We start from the raw sequence: 17494 nt of genomic DNA on the forward strand, positions 1-17494 counted from the left end.
TGTTTCACTTTCCTTTGTAATGTCAAGAATTTAGCTGAACCACAAAATGTCATTCAGGCTACACGTGTCTACTTCGAAATGACAATAAAGTTTACGTTGACATTTTCTAGTAATTTCTTTTTGGCAGCCACCAAACTTACAGTTAACAACACGCTCTTAATATGTCTTGGCAATTCAGATCCTGTATCCCAGCTCAAAAAAATCATTGCCTTAGCTACACCAATTTGTGCACCCAGCATCTCCGACAGAGCAGTCTGCAGGGGGATCTTTAAAGTCTGCCAGCTCATTACATCCCCATAACATATGTTCCCAGTTACCTCTTCTTCCCCATCACAGCTCCTACATTTGCCATCTACCTTAGGAAAAAGTCTTTGGAGTCTGCTTAGAGTACATAAAAATATCTATGCAAACACTTGCAAGCTAAAATCCTTAATCTTCTAGGCTTCAATGCATATTTGTAAGCCATACACGTCGTCCTATTGTTTCCTTGTGAATTGCATATCTAACCTCTCTTCACAATCTTTTCTAACCCTCTCTGGTGAATTCCTATTGTTACTGCGCTGTGTTTGACATACCCAGTAATTATCCCTTATTTTAACAGCAGTTTCTGGTTTACATTCAGTTAACATCACTACCAGAGCAGGTCTTTCACTTAAGATTTCCCTATCCCATTTCTCTTTGTCTAAACTGAGGACACCAATTACTGATAGGGGAAGGCAGTCTCTAGCCTGTAATCCAAAACATCTTCATGCCATTCTATTACCTTTCCCTCGCTAGATATTTGCTCCAAATACCTTTGCCACTTTTCACCAGTAAATTATAGCCTCCTCTTGCCCATTCTCTGTAGCCCTAAACACAGTGGTCCTTATATGCAAAATCTCTTTTCTCATGTTGGTTTACTTCTAAGAATACTTTCTACTACTTTAAGAATAAAATATTGTGTGTGGCTTATTATTCGCCTTAAGGATCTACATCCAAAATCTTACTCTTCCCTTATTTCTTGAATTACCCCCTTGCTTCATCATCATCCTTTTCCACTTTGAATTGACGCTTTCTGCTTGTGTTATGTACATGAGCCTCAACTGTGTAGCTATAAAATATTCATTCGAATCAGTTAATCCTAATCCACATTGTTCTATTGGACAGATCAATTTATGCCACTTGACACCTGCCCTTTATCTCAATTCTTTATTAAAATTACCGACCACAACTTCTCCTTTGGTTGATAAAAACATGCTTAACCTGTATATAAAACTAAAAGGACTAAACATTTCCACTGCTTGCATCTTGTTAACCATATCCATAGACAACACTTTCAGTTTCTCAGTTTAGGTATTATCTTTTGTTTAGTCCCTTCCCACATTTCCTTAGCTACCATACCAAACTGCTTTTTAATCCATACTCCTAAATATTTATTTTATCATGTCCCCATAAATATGGGCACTGCTGGACCAAGTCATGTGTGGGTACACAGTTTGCAGCTATAGCCTTTGCTTTATTTTCATTAATTTTATATATTTTGAAAAACACATGAAACTGTCTCAAGATGTAACAAAATGCTGAGATGTCCTTTTCTGGTGTTATCGTGTAGCCAAACCAAATATTACCTTACATTTCTTAGTCCCTTATTTTCTTTGACAGTGGCTCTAAAAATAAAGCAAATATCAAAGAGGAAAGAGAACACCCTTATCTGCTTCCTCTCTTCAGACACTGTGTCAGAAAGAAACCCTCCCACTTACATTTTTGCCTTCAATCCCTCATATATCTTCCAAACTTTGTTATTGTATCAGGCAATATAAATGCTCCCAATGCCCTACTCATAAAAAACCCTATTATACCATGACCCCCCATTAATATTCCAAAACGTGCACGCTGATTGGCCAGCGTGCAAGTTGTAAATCGACTTATACTAATGGAAAAAGGTCCGGTCACCCGGACTTTTTCTATTAGTACAAGTCTTTTTTAAAACACTGTCTCGCTATGTTAAAGGAGTTTAACATAGCGACACAGGTTTAAAAAAAGCAACGGAGATCTCAGTTGCTTTTTTTTAAAGTTGTCTCGCTATGTTAAACTCCTTTAACATAGCGACAGTGTGTAAAAAGCAACGGAGATCTTGCTTTCTCCGTTGCTTTTTTTTTTAAACCTGTCTCGCTATGTTAAATGGGTTTAACATAGCGAGACAGCTTTAAAATAAGCAACGGAAATCTCCGTTGCTTATTTTAAAGCTGTCTCGCTATGTTAAACCCATTTAACATAGCGAAACAGTTTGTAAAAAGCAACGGAGATCTTGCTTTCTCCGTTGCTTTTTACAAACTGTCTCGCTATGTTAAAGGAGTTTAACATAGCAAAACAGTAAAAAGCAACGGAGATCTTGCTTTCACCGTTGCTTTTGCCCACAGCTCTGATGTACTGCGTAGGCATACACATGTGCAGTACATCAGAACTGCCGCGGAATACCAGACAGCTGCAGAAGGGCAGCAAGGAGGCATTATACAATGCCACTATTTAAGAAAAGTAATTTTTTTTCCTTAAATAATGTCATTGTATAATAGCAATAACCCACTTCTGGGTGTGGGTAATGCTGGATTTACCCACAGTTGGCTTGGTATGGTCGCCCTCGGGACCAAACCATGCCAACCGTGGGTAAATCCAGCATTACCCACACCCAAGCGTGGGTTATTGCTATAGTAACTTAGTCAAATGCTTTCTCTGCATCAAGAACTTGCAACAGCAGTGGTATTTTCTTACATTCTACTTCCCTCTGGATCATCACTGTTCTATTCTATTAATCTTGTCAAATGTTTGCCTTCCCTCCACAAAACCTCACTGAAGCATATCAATTAATTTTGGCAACACCTTTGCCATTCTTTTAACTATTACAGACAAAAATACTTTATAATTATGGTTTAAAATTGAAATAGGCCTATATGACACAGATTCTGACAGGTCTTTACAGTCCTTGGGTATTAAAGCCACCACAGCTTTTACAGCATGCTGGCACTTCCCCGAACTCTTTTTAAACTACTGTTAAATAAAACCATCCAGATCTTTATCACTTTCTTCCCTCTTAGCTTTCAAACTTCCACAGGAATACCATCTATTCCTGGAGACTTTCCTGAAGACTGACTGTACGTCATCATTTTTCTCTCATCTCCTCCTATCTTAACCGTTAACTGCTCAGCCTCATCTACCTCTAACCTTGGCATGCTCGTCTTTCATAAATATTTCACTTTGTACTCTTTCTTATTTTCCACATTTCTCTGCTTTATACAAACTTTCATAAAATTTCCCAACTGTGTATGTTTCTCTTAGTAGCAAAACTTCATCAGAAACATGGCAGCCATTTTGTTATGAGGTTTAAATAGCCTCAAAGATACCAAAACTCTAAGTATTTAAAGGTACACACAAAAAACTTGCTAACTTATAAAAGCATTATACATACCAAAAACATCAGAATAAAAAAACAGCATAAAAAATAATAATCAATACATTTAATAGGTATCAAAATATTGTTACAAATATTACAAAATCAAGCAACTATAATCAGATGAAACAGTCAGATAAAGTAATTATACTCTGGCAGCTTTGATTTGTAACAAGGGCTTAATGGAAATAACATCATTAATGTCTGGTGGGTTACAGGCGTTAAGTAACAGTTAACAGAACACTTTTTTGTTGAAGAATTACTTGACAGTCACCTCCTCTATTACAAGGTGCAACTTTTTCAATAATACTAAATGCAAACTTTTAAAAATCACAACATAAAATGGAGTGTTTAAATAAGGCATTAGCTACAAGCACTTCACAGATCACATAGTTGTATTAGTAAATTCTATTCCGCAAAGCTCCTACTGTCTTGCCAACATAAAATGCCAGACAAGAGGAACAAAAAGCTATGTATGTTATGTCCTTTGTATTACAATGTGTCCCTTCACTAGAAGCAATCTGGGGTAGCCAGACACTGAGAAATATCTTCCCTGTAAAACATATCTACATTGCTTACAAGTCCCCCAACATTTCATGCCCCAATTTTTATTTTGTACATTTTGTATGTCGTTTTTCCCCCCAAAAAAAACAGCCTGTAAAAGTATTACTGTTCTTGTACACAAACTTTGGCTGGTGCCCCAACTGGTCAAGCAGCTCAAAAGCACCAAATACTGTCTTCCAATGACATAACTTTATTTTAGAGAAGTTGTTTCAGCATTATATTGAATGAAAAACCCGAGATGAATCAGCATTCTTAGTATTCATGTTAACAATCAAATCCTCAACTCAAGTAAGGGACCGTATTTTATACATCTAACTTCAAGAATCCAGTTTTGAGATACCCCAATGACGACAAGGGGTACCCACGATCAATGAACTAAGTACAGAGTTTACACAAATAACACAAACCAGGTTGTGGATAGGATAAGTGAGCTGTTGGTAAAATGAAAGTTCCAAAATATTCCACAACACATCCAACAGAACAGCCAATGTTACAGGAAGCCATGAATCAAAGTCCAAGATAAAAACAGGTCAATCTTTATTCTAAGAGGTAAGCGCTTTCATAGTGAAACCACCACTTCATCAGACCATAACATAACAACCATTACTCCTGTAACACACACACACACACATATATATATATATATCAACCAATCAGGCAGTAGCCAATAATAACTAGCCATCAATTATCAGAATTTAACTTTGTTAAAGGTATACCATCCTAAGGTTATAACAAAATGTATGAAAAAAACATTCCATATATAAAAAGTATTTCTAGCTTATATATGTGCATGGAAAATCTCATTTAAAAACATAAATGAAACATATTTAACATATCTATAGATGCATTATGCATATATCTAAAGAATTTTTTTCTTTAGAATAATTTATAAAGAAATAATCATTTTTTTAAAAAATCATTTAAAAATTGTAATTTAAAAAGTTCTGTTCTTAAGCACTGGTTTCAGGGGGATTCTATATCATTTAATCCCCTCCCCCTATCAGCCTTTAGTCTGATGATCCATCTAGTCTCTGAAGTTTCTGTTTGGTTCAGTACGTCTCCACTTCTCTCATTCTCCCATATTTTCTCAATAACTAAAAATCTAAAATTATGTGTTTGTCCTTCAAGGTTAACATGCTTCGCCAATGCGTTGGTAAGAGTGCCCTTCCTAATATTGTTTAGATATTCCCTTATCCTGTACCTGAATTTCCTGTTGGTTTTCCCCAACGTAATATGCTGAGCAGATGTTGCATATTGCCATACACACAATATTCTCTGTTACAATCTGCCATTACTCGAAGGGATATCATGCGCCCTGTATCAGGATGTTTAAAACAATTACTGGTATCTATGTATTTACACGGATTACATTTTTTACATGGTGTTGAAAGCAGTGCTTAAGAACAGAAAATGTTTTAAATGACAACTTTTAAATGATGATTTTTTTTAAAAAATGATGACTTCTTTATAAATTATTCTAAAGAAAAATTTATTTAGATAAATGCATAATGAATATATAGATGTTATTTATGTTTCATTTATGTTTTAAATGAGATTTTCCATGCACATATACAAGCTAGAAATGCTTTTTATATATGGAATTTTTTATTTCATACATTTTGTTATGACCCAAGGATGATGTACCTTTAACAAAGTTAAATTCTGATAATTGATGGATAGTTATTATTGGCTACTGCCTGATTGGTTGACATATATATTTACAGGAGTAATGGTAATGTTATGGTCTGATGAAGTGGTGGTTTCACTATGAAAGCGCTTACCTCTTGGAATAAAGATTGACCTGTTTGGTTTTATCTTGGACTTGGACTCGTGAATTCCTGTAACATTGGTCGTTCTGTTGGATGTGTTGTGAAAGTACAGCGTTTATCAATCTCTTGTTTAAACACAAAGTTGTCTCAAATCAACCTACTGAGTCTAATAAACTGTCCTTTAACAGTATTTTTTTGCAACCGATGGTGGTGACTGGTAAAATGTACAAAGCGTCTGAAAAAGTTGCTTTTCTAAATAACCTAGTCAAACCTTCTTTCACATAAACTACCTAGACATTACTCTATATACAAAATGTAAATCGTACTATTACTGTTCTGACAGGAAAAAGTACAAGAAATCAAAAGAACAATTCAAAAAGTCAATAAATTCTTGCAGCTTGGTAAGGTTCCCTTTCCAAAGAATAAATATATTATCCAGGTACCTCCTAAAAACTTCAAACTTGGAAAAGAGGGGTGAAAGTAATATTTTCGCAGTTAAAACAATACCATAAAAACATTTCCGCAAAAACAGAGGCAGAGGGTACCCCCATCGCAACACCCCTGTTATAGTATTCCCCTCAAAAAATACAAAGTTGTTTTTAAGCACCAGTTCCATACATCAAAAAAGGAAAGTAATCTCAGCCTCGTCAAGGTTGTTACCCTTAGCCATGGCACCCAGGAACAATTCCAAATCTTCATCAAGTGGGAAAACAGTAAACAAGTCTTTTAATATCAATTGTCACAAAAGACAGAAGGTAAAAATTTCAAATCTGCAATAGACTGAAGAAAGTGCCAGGAGTCTTTTAATAAATGCCTTTTTTTTCCCTACTGAAAATATTTTAACTTAAAATCAACCATTTTAGCCAGTGTTTCAGTATTTTGGTTTTAAGAACAACTTTTTATCTTTAGAGCAGGAATACTATAAGCAACACATGGGTGTTGCGATGGTGGCATTTTACGCCAGCAAGACAGTAGGACCTTTGCGAAATAGAATTTGCCAACACAGCTATGCAATCAGCAAAAGGCTTGTAGCTAATGCCTTAGTGATTTTAAAAACTCTGCATTTAGTATTCTTGAAAAAGTTACATCTAGTAATACAGGGGGTGACTGGAAATAAGTCTTCAACAAAGAAGTGTTCTGGTAACTGTTCCTTAATGCCTGTAACTCACAAGGCATTAAAGGACAACCGCGCCCTCAGACTCAAAAAACATGTTTATTTCATCGTGGTTTGGTGTTTTCTACATTTTGACACCACTCTGGGACTATTTACAGGTTTTTAGATATTTTTATACATAGAGTCTAGCCACATGGGGTATGGCATATTGAAGGAATTCCAAAAGTTTAGTCTGCCTCTATGCATCCCAGTATGCACTGTTAGTCTCAAAAAAATTGCATCACATCTACCACCATTTCCCTAGAGCTCCTGTCACTGCACTCATTTACAGGAATTCAATGCGGTTTTGTAAACACCTACTTTTGGTTGACATTTTATCCTTTTTCAATGACTACTTCAAACCCAAGCAGTCCAAATGCCACAGAACAGAACTGAAAAGTGCTGTTATTGCTGTTTCTTGCTAGAAATACTAACTTGAATTCAGGCTTGACAAAAGAAATCTAGTTCTTCAAGGCAAGTCCCCTCCCGTTTCACACCTACCTTCCCTGGTTGTCAAAGAGCTAAGGGTAATTTGAGCAATTATCTGCATGTGACTGACAGCTCACAGCAGGTGACCAGACTAATGTACTGTTTGCTTCTCACAGCCTTTCCTTCCTTACAGTAGGGCACTTTTTTTGTTGCACTCCACCTGTCAAATTTAGATCCAAGATTTATAGCACTGGAAAGAGTCACTTCTTTGCAAATCAAACTCACGTTTTTTTTTCCTTGCACTGTGGTTAAATAGCTAACAAATTACAGACTTAAAAAAAAAGATTTATTTCAAGGACTTGCATGACAGCAGTTGCATGTTTTTTTTTTAAGTGGTAATTTAAGAAAATTACAGTCTCTCATACTTCATGTAATCTTATGCAGCGTTCTCTATTAATTGTGATAAACATCTGCTTCCTATGTAAAAAGATGCCATGTCTATGCATGGTCAGTTTTTTTTTTTTTTAATTACGCAGCTGTTATTGTACTTTTGCCTGTACTTCCTTCACGGTGCTTTGTCACATTAGTAGGGCTTTTCAGAAAATTGATTTTAGTTTGACATTTTTGCTCTAACATTTCCAGGAATGGAACACACACACTCACACAGGGCCCCCCCCTGTGTGCACACACACACAGCCCCCCCCCGTGCACGCACACACACACACACAGGGCCCCCCCCGCGTGCACACACATACACAAAAAGCTGGAGAAGATGCAAGCAATGCAAACTTTCCTCAAATCCCTCAGATAAATGCAGTAGACAGGGTACACAGACAGAAAAGGAGTACCACACAGCAAGATTTGAGATTGAAGTTCGTAAAAGAAGGGTGAATTACAGGCTAACACAGGCAGTGAACAGAAAAAATTGCAAGAACTATAACAAAGCCTCCACAAACACCAGAAACAATCACGCGCCAGTCAGATGAGCAGTATAATAAACACAAAGAATGAAGTTTTGTTTGTTGATGTGGAGAACAGAATACAGACACAAACTCAGGAACAGATTACTGATGCCACAAAACACAACAGTGACCAAACAGTCTAATAAAAAATACATGGAGCAAACTATACATTAAATATTAAGTGCTTGCATCTAAACACAGCATGCTTGGACGATACATTAAATATTAAGCGCCTGCACCTGAACAAGGCTTGGTCAGGCAATACATTAAATATTAAGCGCTTGCACCTAAACGAGGCTTGCTCGTTTCCGTTTACTGAGCAAGTTACACTGGACACAGAAATAAACAGGTAAAATCCAGTAATGCATGACATAAGTGAATACAACACAGTTATTTATAAACTAAAACTTATTTTATCTCACTTACCTAAATGTAAAAAGCAATCGTACCCTTCACTTCCAGTTTGTGTACCAATTTTCTTTTGAACTTCTGCCCTTGACCTGTCAAGGTTCTCGCTCTCCCTCTCTCTGTACAAGAGATGGAAGATGCAGATTATATTCCGTGGGTTCTAAGATCTCCGGCAATGGTGGCTTTGGCCATGAAATAAGAGACACTTGCTTTTTAGGGAGAAAACTATGGCAAGTCTCAGTGTTAGTCCCACTATTAAAGACCAATAATGTCACATTATCAACAAAGGCCCCAGTAATAAAATCTATGGCCTTCCCAGTAATAAACGTCTGGGATAAAGCTTTATCCTGGAAAACAAAAAGATTCTGAATTGTGATGCTACAAAAAATTAAGATTCTGTGGACTAAAAAAAGATCAAACCAGCCAATAATTAAGGAAACTAATCTAGACTGCTTACATCTGACAGTAAAAGAAAACAAGTTCAAATACTTTGGTCATAAAACAGACACCGGATTCACTGAAGAAAACAGTGATTCTGGAAGAGACTGAAGGTAAAAAAATAAAGGGTCATAAGAGGCTAGCACAAAAAACAGACAAATTACAAAAACTTGAAGAAGCTGTTGCAAGACAAGCTTAGTGCATCTGATAACCTTGAGGTCACAGAGAATCAGACTTGAATAAATCTAAGTTTACATAAGGTTTCATAATGATAAAAACAGGAAGGTGACACAATAACAGAGTGCAATTATGTTACAAGACCAGCTGACATTTACGAATAGTGTCTGAAGTGACTAAGAAGCTTAAAAATCTCACAGCTTGAATAAGTGTATTCTAAATGTACTTAATAAGGAATTCTGAAACAGGTGGAGAACAGACTAGCAGCTCCTAACAGTCTTTTGTTTTTCTTTGAAGATATTTACATAAAAACCCAAATTCAACACTTGGGCTAGAACAAAAAAGACATTCATGCTACAGTACTGACTGTACTGAAACCACAAAGGAGCCTGAAGAGAGCAACACTGAAGTGATTAAAATAAGGAGTTGCCATTGCAGCAGTACAATGCCGTCTCACGTTACTCACAAACCTGGAACACAGAACAGTGCTACGCCCACAGCCGTGTGGAATGCCCGCAGGGACCGATAGCTGGGGAAAGGCAATACTACCCCATTACAACCTGATACACCCCCCCCCCTTTCAAGGTAGCGGTAGAACTACAGGGCAGTATTAGCAGATAACCCAACTGTAGACATTCTACTTAGAAGAGCTAGAGACTGTCACCTATATGTAATAAAGCATTATCTGCAAAAACTTACAAATACAGAAGTATCACCATAAATCCCACGAAGAAATGCTTACTATGCAGAGTAGCAGACATTCAATGTTATAAAGTAACATTATACATGACTATACATACACCACAAGAGAACGCACTGACCAAATTCATGGAGGGATTTCTGACCGTGTGAGCTCAAAATAAAAATGCATGACAATCCTTCATTAGTTTGCTACAGTTAAACATTAACCCACAAAAGAATCCAACAGGAACCGGTCTACCCTTTGCAACACAAGTTACTTAGTTTTACATACAATTTGCCTACTTTAGGCGGCATACTAAGCGAAAACCCATGCAGATGCCCTGCAAAGTTCCTGCAGAGGATACTGGCCTGTATGCTGCACGGTAACCCTAGTATTAAACATCTATACTGCAGTTTCACTTTTTCTCTGCTCTTACTTTCATGTACCACTCCATGAGTCAATCCAGTATTCTTAGATGCAGAACAATTCCCATTGCATCAGCATTTGGTAACAGCACAATAACCAGAAGTCAATCCAGTATTCTAAGATGCAGAATAAATTCCCATTGCATCAGCATTTGGTACGAGCACAACAACCAGAAGTCAATCCAGTATTCTAAGATGCAGAATAATTCCCATCGCATCAGCATTTGGTACGAGCACAACAACCAGAAGTCAATCCAGTATTCTAAGATGCAGAATAATTCCCATCACATCAGCATTTGGTAATAGCACAATAACCAGAAGTCAATCCAGTATTCTAACATGCAGAATCGCATTTGGTGATGGCTCACTAACCGGAAGTCAATCAAGTATTCTAAGATGCAGAATAATTCCCATCACATCAGCATTTGGTAATGGCACAAATACAGTGAGTCAATCCAGTATTCTAAGATGCAAAATAATTTCCATCGCAACAGCACAATGATGATACCCAATAAGGAAGAAAGGTGAACTCTCCCACAATGACAAGTGTCTTGTGAAACTGTGGCACAATGTCATATGCTTATGCTTCGAATGGAAAACTTCTTTATACCAGTAACATACTGCTTATTGTCCAAAAATTCTTTAGTAACTTTTATTTTTTTTCTCCATTTCCACTTACTTCACTGTTACAGATGATAAATATCTCACCAGTTTTTCTATTCAAATCTCACAATGTTTCCAAAAGGAATTTGTCTAAGCCTGCAAGACACAGATTAAACAAAAACAAAATTCTGCAGTTTTCATTGCTGGTCTCCAATCACTATTTTAAAACCACACACACTGTTTTGCTGAGATCAGTAAACTGCTAAAAATAGTTACAGTGGAACCCATTTTTCCAAGGAGTTGTTAGTTGCTGGGAATATATTTAAATGAAGAAAAAGAGTAAGTTACACTGAAACATTATGTAAACAAAACAGCAAATATTTTTTTCCAGAGAACTGTTGCTTTTATCAAAATAACTCCCAAATTAAGCACTTTAACAATTGCAGGCAGTCGTTTGCCTTTCTGGATCTTTGAACTGACAACTGTTGCTCACCACTGAATGAGCCAAGCTGACAACTTTCAGACCTAGCAAAAGTGAGGGAAGGGACAATGGAGGAACTTTAAGGATTATAGCTTTGGAGGTTTAGCAAAGCATTCTCTTTTTATTTTCCTGCACTGAAGAAAAGAATGGAAATACAACATTTAAGGTTTTTACAAGCTTAGTGTAAACATACCAAAACAATTCACTTGAAAACAAGTACTAATTGTGCTTTAATAGGCAACTTAAAGTACCAGCATTGCAGTTACATGAAGGGAAAACAAGATCATCACTTAAGAAACAGGTTGAGGCACATTACACAAACTCACTTCGTTCTGAAGGGCGTACAACAGAGTCTGTAAAGAAAAATCACATCAGTATGGTAACTCCAAGAAGGATATTTTATGGTTTAGGACACTAAACCATAAAATGACTCTGATGCATTAGCAGTGTACAGATATTAGAATATGATGACTATTACACATGTTTTCAGTTCTAAGGTGGAAGTTTCCTTTACACCAAACAAAACTAATGATTAATATGTTGTGTATTATATTTTCAAATGTCTACGACCCGACGTTATAGTGTATTCTAAAAATATCATCCTACACATTTGCTATTATTTTTTTTTTTGTGTGCTGGCAGAAGAGAGTCTATGGAAGGGCTCAGTTCACCCCCATTAATTATAAAAACACAAGACTCTACATATACCTATTATGATTTCCTGCACTATGAGTTGTGCATCTGCTTAAACTTTCTTAAAAATCAAATACAGCTAAAATATGAATACAGTTTTGTACCTTCAGTTTAAGTGAAGCACAAATTTAACAAAAAATAAATAAATAAAGATTCTCCAGTCAAGAGAGTGCAGCTTGACCTTAGATTAATTACTGCATGTTTACAAGTGCCACTGTGCTAAACATTACTCTCTCCGTGCAAACAATAAAAGTGGGTAAAAAACACCTGGCAAACTTGCTTTTCCCTTTCACAGTTTAGAAAAGAAAAATACATTTGTTTTGTAGCTGGACATTTTATTTTCTAGAACTAAGATATCAGTTTAACATTCTGAATCATTCTACGTGTTCCTTATAAACAGCTGGCATGGTCATAAAATGGGATCAAAGATGCTACATATAGCAAGAAAGTCACGACACAAGGTAAATGAAATTCAGTGGGAAGAGGACAGAAGCAAAACTTTTAAAAAATAAAAAATACACAAAAAAATGGGAATTGTGGGAACAACACACACTATTATGTTTTGGAGAACGAATGAGTTTTAACGGAAGGCAGGAATTGAACAAGTTATGTAAAGCTCGACTGACAATTACTGTGCAGAAGATCATATGTGACGTATAATGTTTGCAACTGAAAATATGTCAGTTTGTTTTGTTTTCATTTATATGAACATATGACCATGTCATACGGGATTTTGTTTTAATATAAAAAAATAATTTTCTTTTGTGATAATCTTTGGAACAATATGCTTAAACACTCTACATTTTGAGGGGATAAAATCAGCTCACATTGATGGTAATTTGTTGCTAAGTTATACAACCAAACTACATTTTCTACATCAAAAAATGCAGATTCTAAATGTTTTAATTTAACTCATTTAAAATACCACAGACACACACCTGCTTTTTTTGCAAAATGTGAGGCATCCCTGCAACATGTCCAAGGGACTCATATAAATGAGTGGCACCCTTATTTTAAGCTAGCTGCTTACCTCTTTCATGACATGCATGAAACAACATAAGTCTATGTACAAGCTCTTAACTTCTAAATTAAAGCAATGTAAACCTCTTCTATTTCACATTTTTAATTAGCAAAACTTATACATATTTACATTGCTACATGCATTACATGTACTGGTTTTGTACAATGGAAATTGTACAACATATTACGACTCCAAAGGGACAGTGTTCAATGTCTGGTAATGTTTTTTTCACTACTGTATTAATTTGTTATTCGAGAGAAAAGATTCTAAAAGGAGAAAACTGCTTTGTTACATACAAGTGTCATGTTCTTCAAGTATCTTTATTCAAAATTAGTTTAATGACTGTTAGGGGGTATTTATCTGATGCTGAACTTGTAACAGACTGTGAACAGGTAAGAAACAATGGCAAACCACTTGAAGAAAAAAAAAAAAAAAAAAGAAAAACTAAACTACAACTCATCTCAAGATTACATTAGGACTCCCAACCTCAGCACAATCAATTTTGTGACTGATGCATATAACGCGTTACTCGTTCAAATCCCATCTACCGCTCCTAATTATATTTAATAGTACAGTTATACAACTGTACAAAATAGGTTACAGTTCAAATCCCAACTACTGCGCTAAATTATGTCTGTAAAAACGTAGTTTTTCGTGTTAGGTAGGAATTACCCACTACTCCAGCAAAATTGGTTCCTGTGCTCCCCATGGCTTATATCTGAAAAAAGACATAAAACCGTTTACGATGGTTAAAGAAATAAGTTGCGATACAGATTGCTACAAATACTTGACTTAAAATATCACTTCACTTAAAAGTTTACAAACAAATGAAACTTGGTCAAAAAAGATGGCTGTCCGTAGACTTGTAACAACTAAAACCAAATTCCCAAATAATTACTTAACTGGGAAAATGTTAAAAGCAGAAAGCAAACACATAAAGAGTTTTGGCCGACGACAGTCAGCTTCACAGATGGCATCATTTTATGTTCAGGTGAAACATCAACAGCCAACCTCAACCACCAAAGAGTTCTAAGTGATACTACAACACAAGCTCGCCTGCCCTCTCACCCAACCCTTAAGTTACTCCGTAACCATACCAGCACCCTTATCCTATTCACTACACCCTAACCCTTGAGACTAGACGTACCTCTTCCCTTACCTCCATTGTCGGATACCCAGCTGTTGACCAAAGTTACTTCCTGCCACCACCAAGATGGCAGCCAGCGGCACTTGGGCGTGGAAAGGCCATTCTACAGGACGTGACATCATTCGACCACCCACGTTGTTAGCGTGAGTGATCTGTGTTCCGTAGTCCGTACATTTGTGAGTTTTTGTTGAAGCCTTGATTTTTGTGTTGTATCGCCAAACTGTCACAGGGAAAACCGTTTTCCGATGATATTTTAAGGTCCTTTGACAAATCATATTTTTATTGCCCTTTTCATACTCTTGCTGCTTCATTTTTATGGCGATCAGGGAAAAAACTGGACCGAGACAGTGCGTTTGCGGTGTTATTTAGAATGATACCCCAGTAGCGTAGTTTGACGGCTGCGTACTGTCGCCGTAAAAATCAAATTGCCAAGCATATTATTTGTCAACCTATCTCTCTCTGCACGTCGTTCCTGCGGTCAAGTGAGTTTTGATGACACGCAGGTAGGTGCGTTTGTGTATTTATGTGCCCTCTGTGAAATTTGGGCGCCAGTCTGACAAGCTGACACCGTAAATCTCCCCTACCAATCAACCTGCGGACCAGTGGTCCGCTGTGGCCACCTCTAAGCGGGAAAAGACGAATGACCTCTCTATCTCTCAGAACAAGAATTCTGGACAAAGCAGTAATGGAGAGACAAAGGCCCAAAATAGGAGCACTTTTTAAAGTATTCCTCTTGCAAACTTAAAAATTGATAGAATAAGAACTTTTGTATTATTAATTTTTTGAAGGATATAAAGTGCGAAACTCGAATGTCTGCCATTATTTTTTTACCTCAGTCCTCGGTGATTTGCTAGAAAACCACAATGTTATGTGAAACGGACTGAAAATGTGAGGCAAAAATCTGGACAGTTTCAGACGTGTTAGTTAAAATAATATCACTGCCTGATGCCAAACATCCGTTGATTGAAGTGCTAACGAATATTTGTGCGATTGTTTTATTTTTTTCATTACTTTTGGCATGACCCTCAGCTTTCTGTGGTAAATCAGTGGCCCCTGATGTCAGACAGAGCTCGTTTGAGTTTGTTTTGGAAGAATGCGCGTTGAGGCGAAACGTTTGACAGTCTCCAGTGTTTGTATGTCCCACCTCAAGGAACGCGTCAAGCACACCGTGGGATAAATAGCTTTATAACGCCGTCAATTGAGCATTTTTTTGCCCACTCCCGTGTAAATTGTTTGATTGTTCTTGGAAAATGACTGAGGATTAGAGTCAGTAACAGACAGTTTTTTTTAATTATGCAAATGTACAGCGATTCAAGACCTGTTCCATTATTAGTATTGTTTATAACAGAACTGAAACAAGTTTCACGAACATCCACGACTGGGCTACATTGTATGGGGAAGAGAGCCCGGTACTTTCTGACCGCGACTTGCGTAAGTCCGGAGTTCTCAATTATCGGAGGTTAGCAGACTCGTTTTGTTTGTTTCCTATAGACTTAAGCCATACATGCCTTATGAAAATATGAATTCTTCCCAGTTGTCCCGTCATGTTTGTGGTGGTGCTGGAATATTGTATAAAATACTACCAGCAGTACACATCCTTTCGAAAATGTGTGCCACTAGTTAACAACTTCAACTGTGTTAAAAGTTCACAAATAAATAACCGAGTTTTACCTTTAAGTCTCAATTCAAGAATGACGCTTCAGGATGTGCAAAGTACTGGTTTATTCCATAAACAGCGTTGGGAGAGAGCCTCCTCAAAGAACAGAGAGAGAAAAAAAACTACATGCATACCATTTCTTATCAATTCATGCATGAAAAATGTTGACGTTACATTACTTTCAACAAATCAATATATTTAAAAATGTCCTCATCCCTCCCGATTCTCTCTTAGAGTTTCGTAGCGAACACTTCACAAATATGCATTTTAAAACATAGACCACCTGGTCTTAAAGTTATTATTTTTCAGCTTTGTAACATTCAGTACCAGTCTGCACTATTTTACAGACATGGGGGATGTCGGAGAAGGCCAGAGCGTACGGTTAAGTAACGTGGTTTTCACAGATACTTGGCACAATCGAGCATAACATCCCTTAACTCCTTCAGTACTTAGTATGCCTTCAGTTATCTGTCAGTACTAATTTGGTAATTGAGCCAGGCACAACTTGTACTTTTCCACTTTGTGCATACTTCATTTCTGTTACTAACTCTCCATATGTCACTATTTTTCTCAAATCCTCCTCTTTCCATGACAATCTCTCTCTAGCAATTATTTCTTTTTAATATTGCCTCTCCACTGCTATCTCTTGCTTTACTACCTCTGCATTTTTCTAAACTACATAATAACAGTTCCTTTATCTGCTTTCATATTTTACACTGTTTATTTAATTGTTTGCTTTTTGTTTGATTGTTTTTAATTCATTGATTGTTTTTGAACTGTAAAGTTTATAGTATGATAGTGGAGCTTTTCTCCTCGGGCCTCTGCTGAAAATGGACATGTATCCAGCCAGACTAGCCCGGTTAACAAATGTAAAATAAAAATAAAAAACTTATAAGGCTCTTGAAATATAAGACTATAAAAAATCTATATATGTAATCATGCATATCATTTTTTTCTTTGACATAAACATGTTCATAGGTTCATACTAGGCTATCTGCCCAAGGGCATTTATAAGCCTAGCCCATAGTTATTTGGCTTTCGCCACCCCTTTAGTTTGAATAAAACTATGCCTATTATTTTGCTGTGCCTCTGTCAAGCAGTGACACTGAAGTAATCCCTGGGGTATATCTGCGATCTCCCATCCATTGGTCAAGATTCCTCTTGAACAAGGCCAACGAGGTGCTCTGCCTCACATGTACCGGGATTTTGTTCCACAGCATAGGGAGTTTCTGGGTGATGAATCTGTCCCTCCAGCACATTCTATTAATAACCGTGTCAAGGTTTAAGTCTCCCGCCCTTGTGGTTCTGAGGGATCTAGATTTTTTGAGGTGAAGCATATTCATCAAATCAGGGTTTGACATGGCCTTATATGTCAGGCACAGGTCACCTCTGAGCAAGCGGTATGAGACTGAATAGAGCTGGAGTTCTTTCAGTCGGGCAGCATAAGACATATTTTTGAGA

This window comes from Protopterus annectens, chromosome 16.part0 (genome assembly GCF_019279795.1).
Source record: "Protopterus annectens isolate FY-2018-M chromosome 16.part0, PAN1.0, whole genome shotgun sequence".
NCBI lineage: Eukaryota > Metazoa > Chordata > Ceratodontiformes > Protopteridae > Protopterus > Protopterus annectens.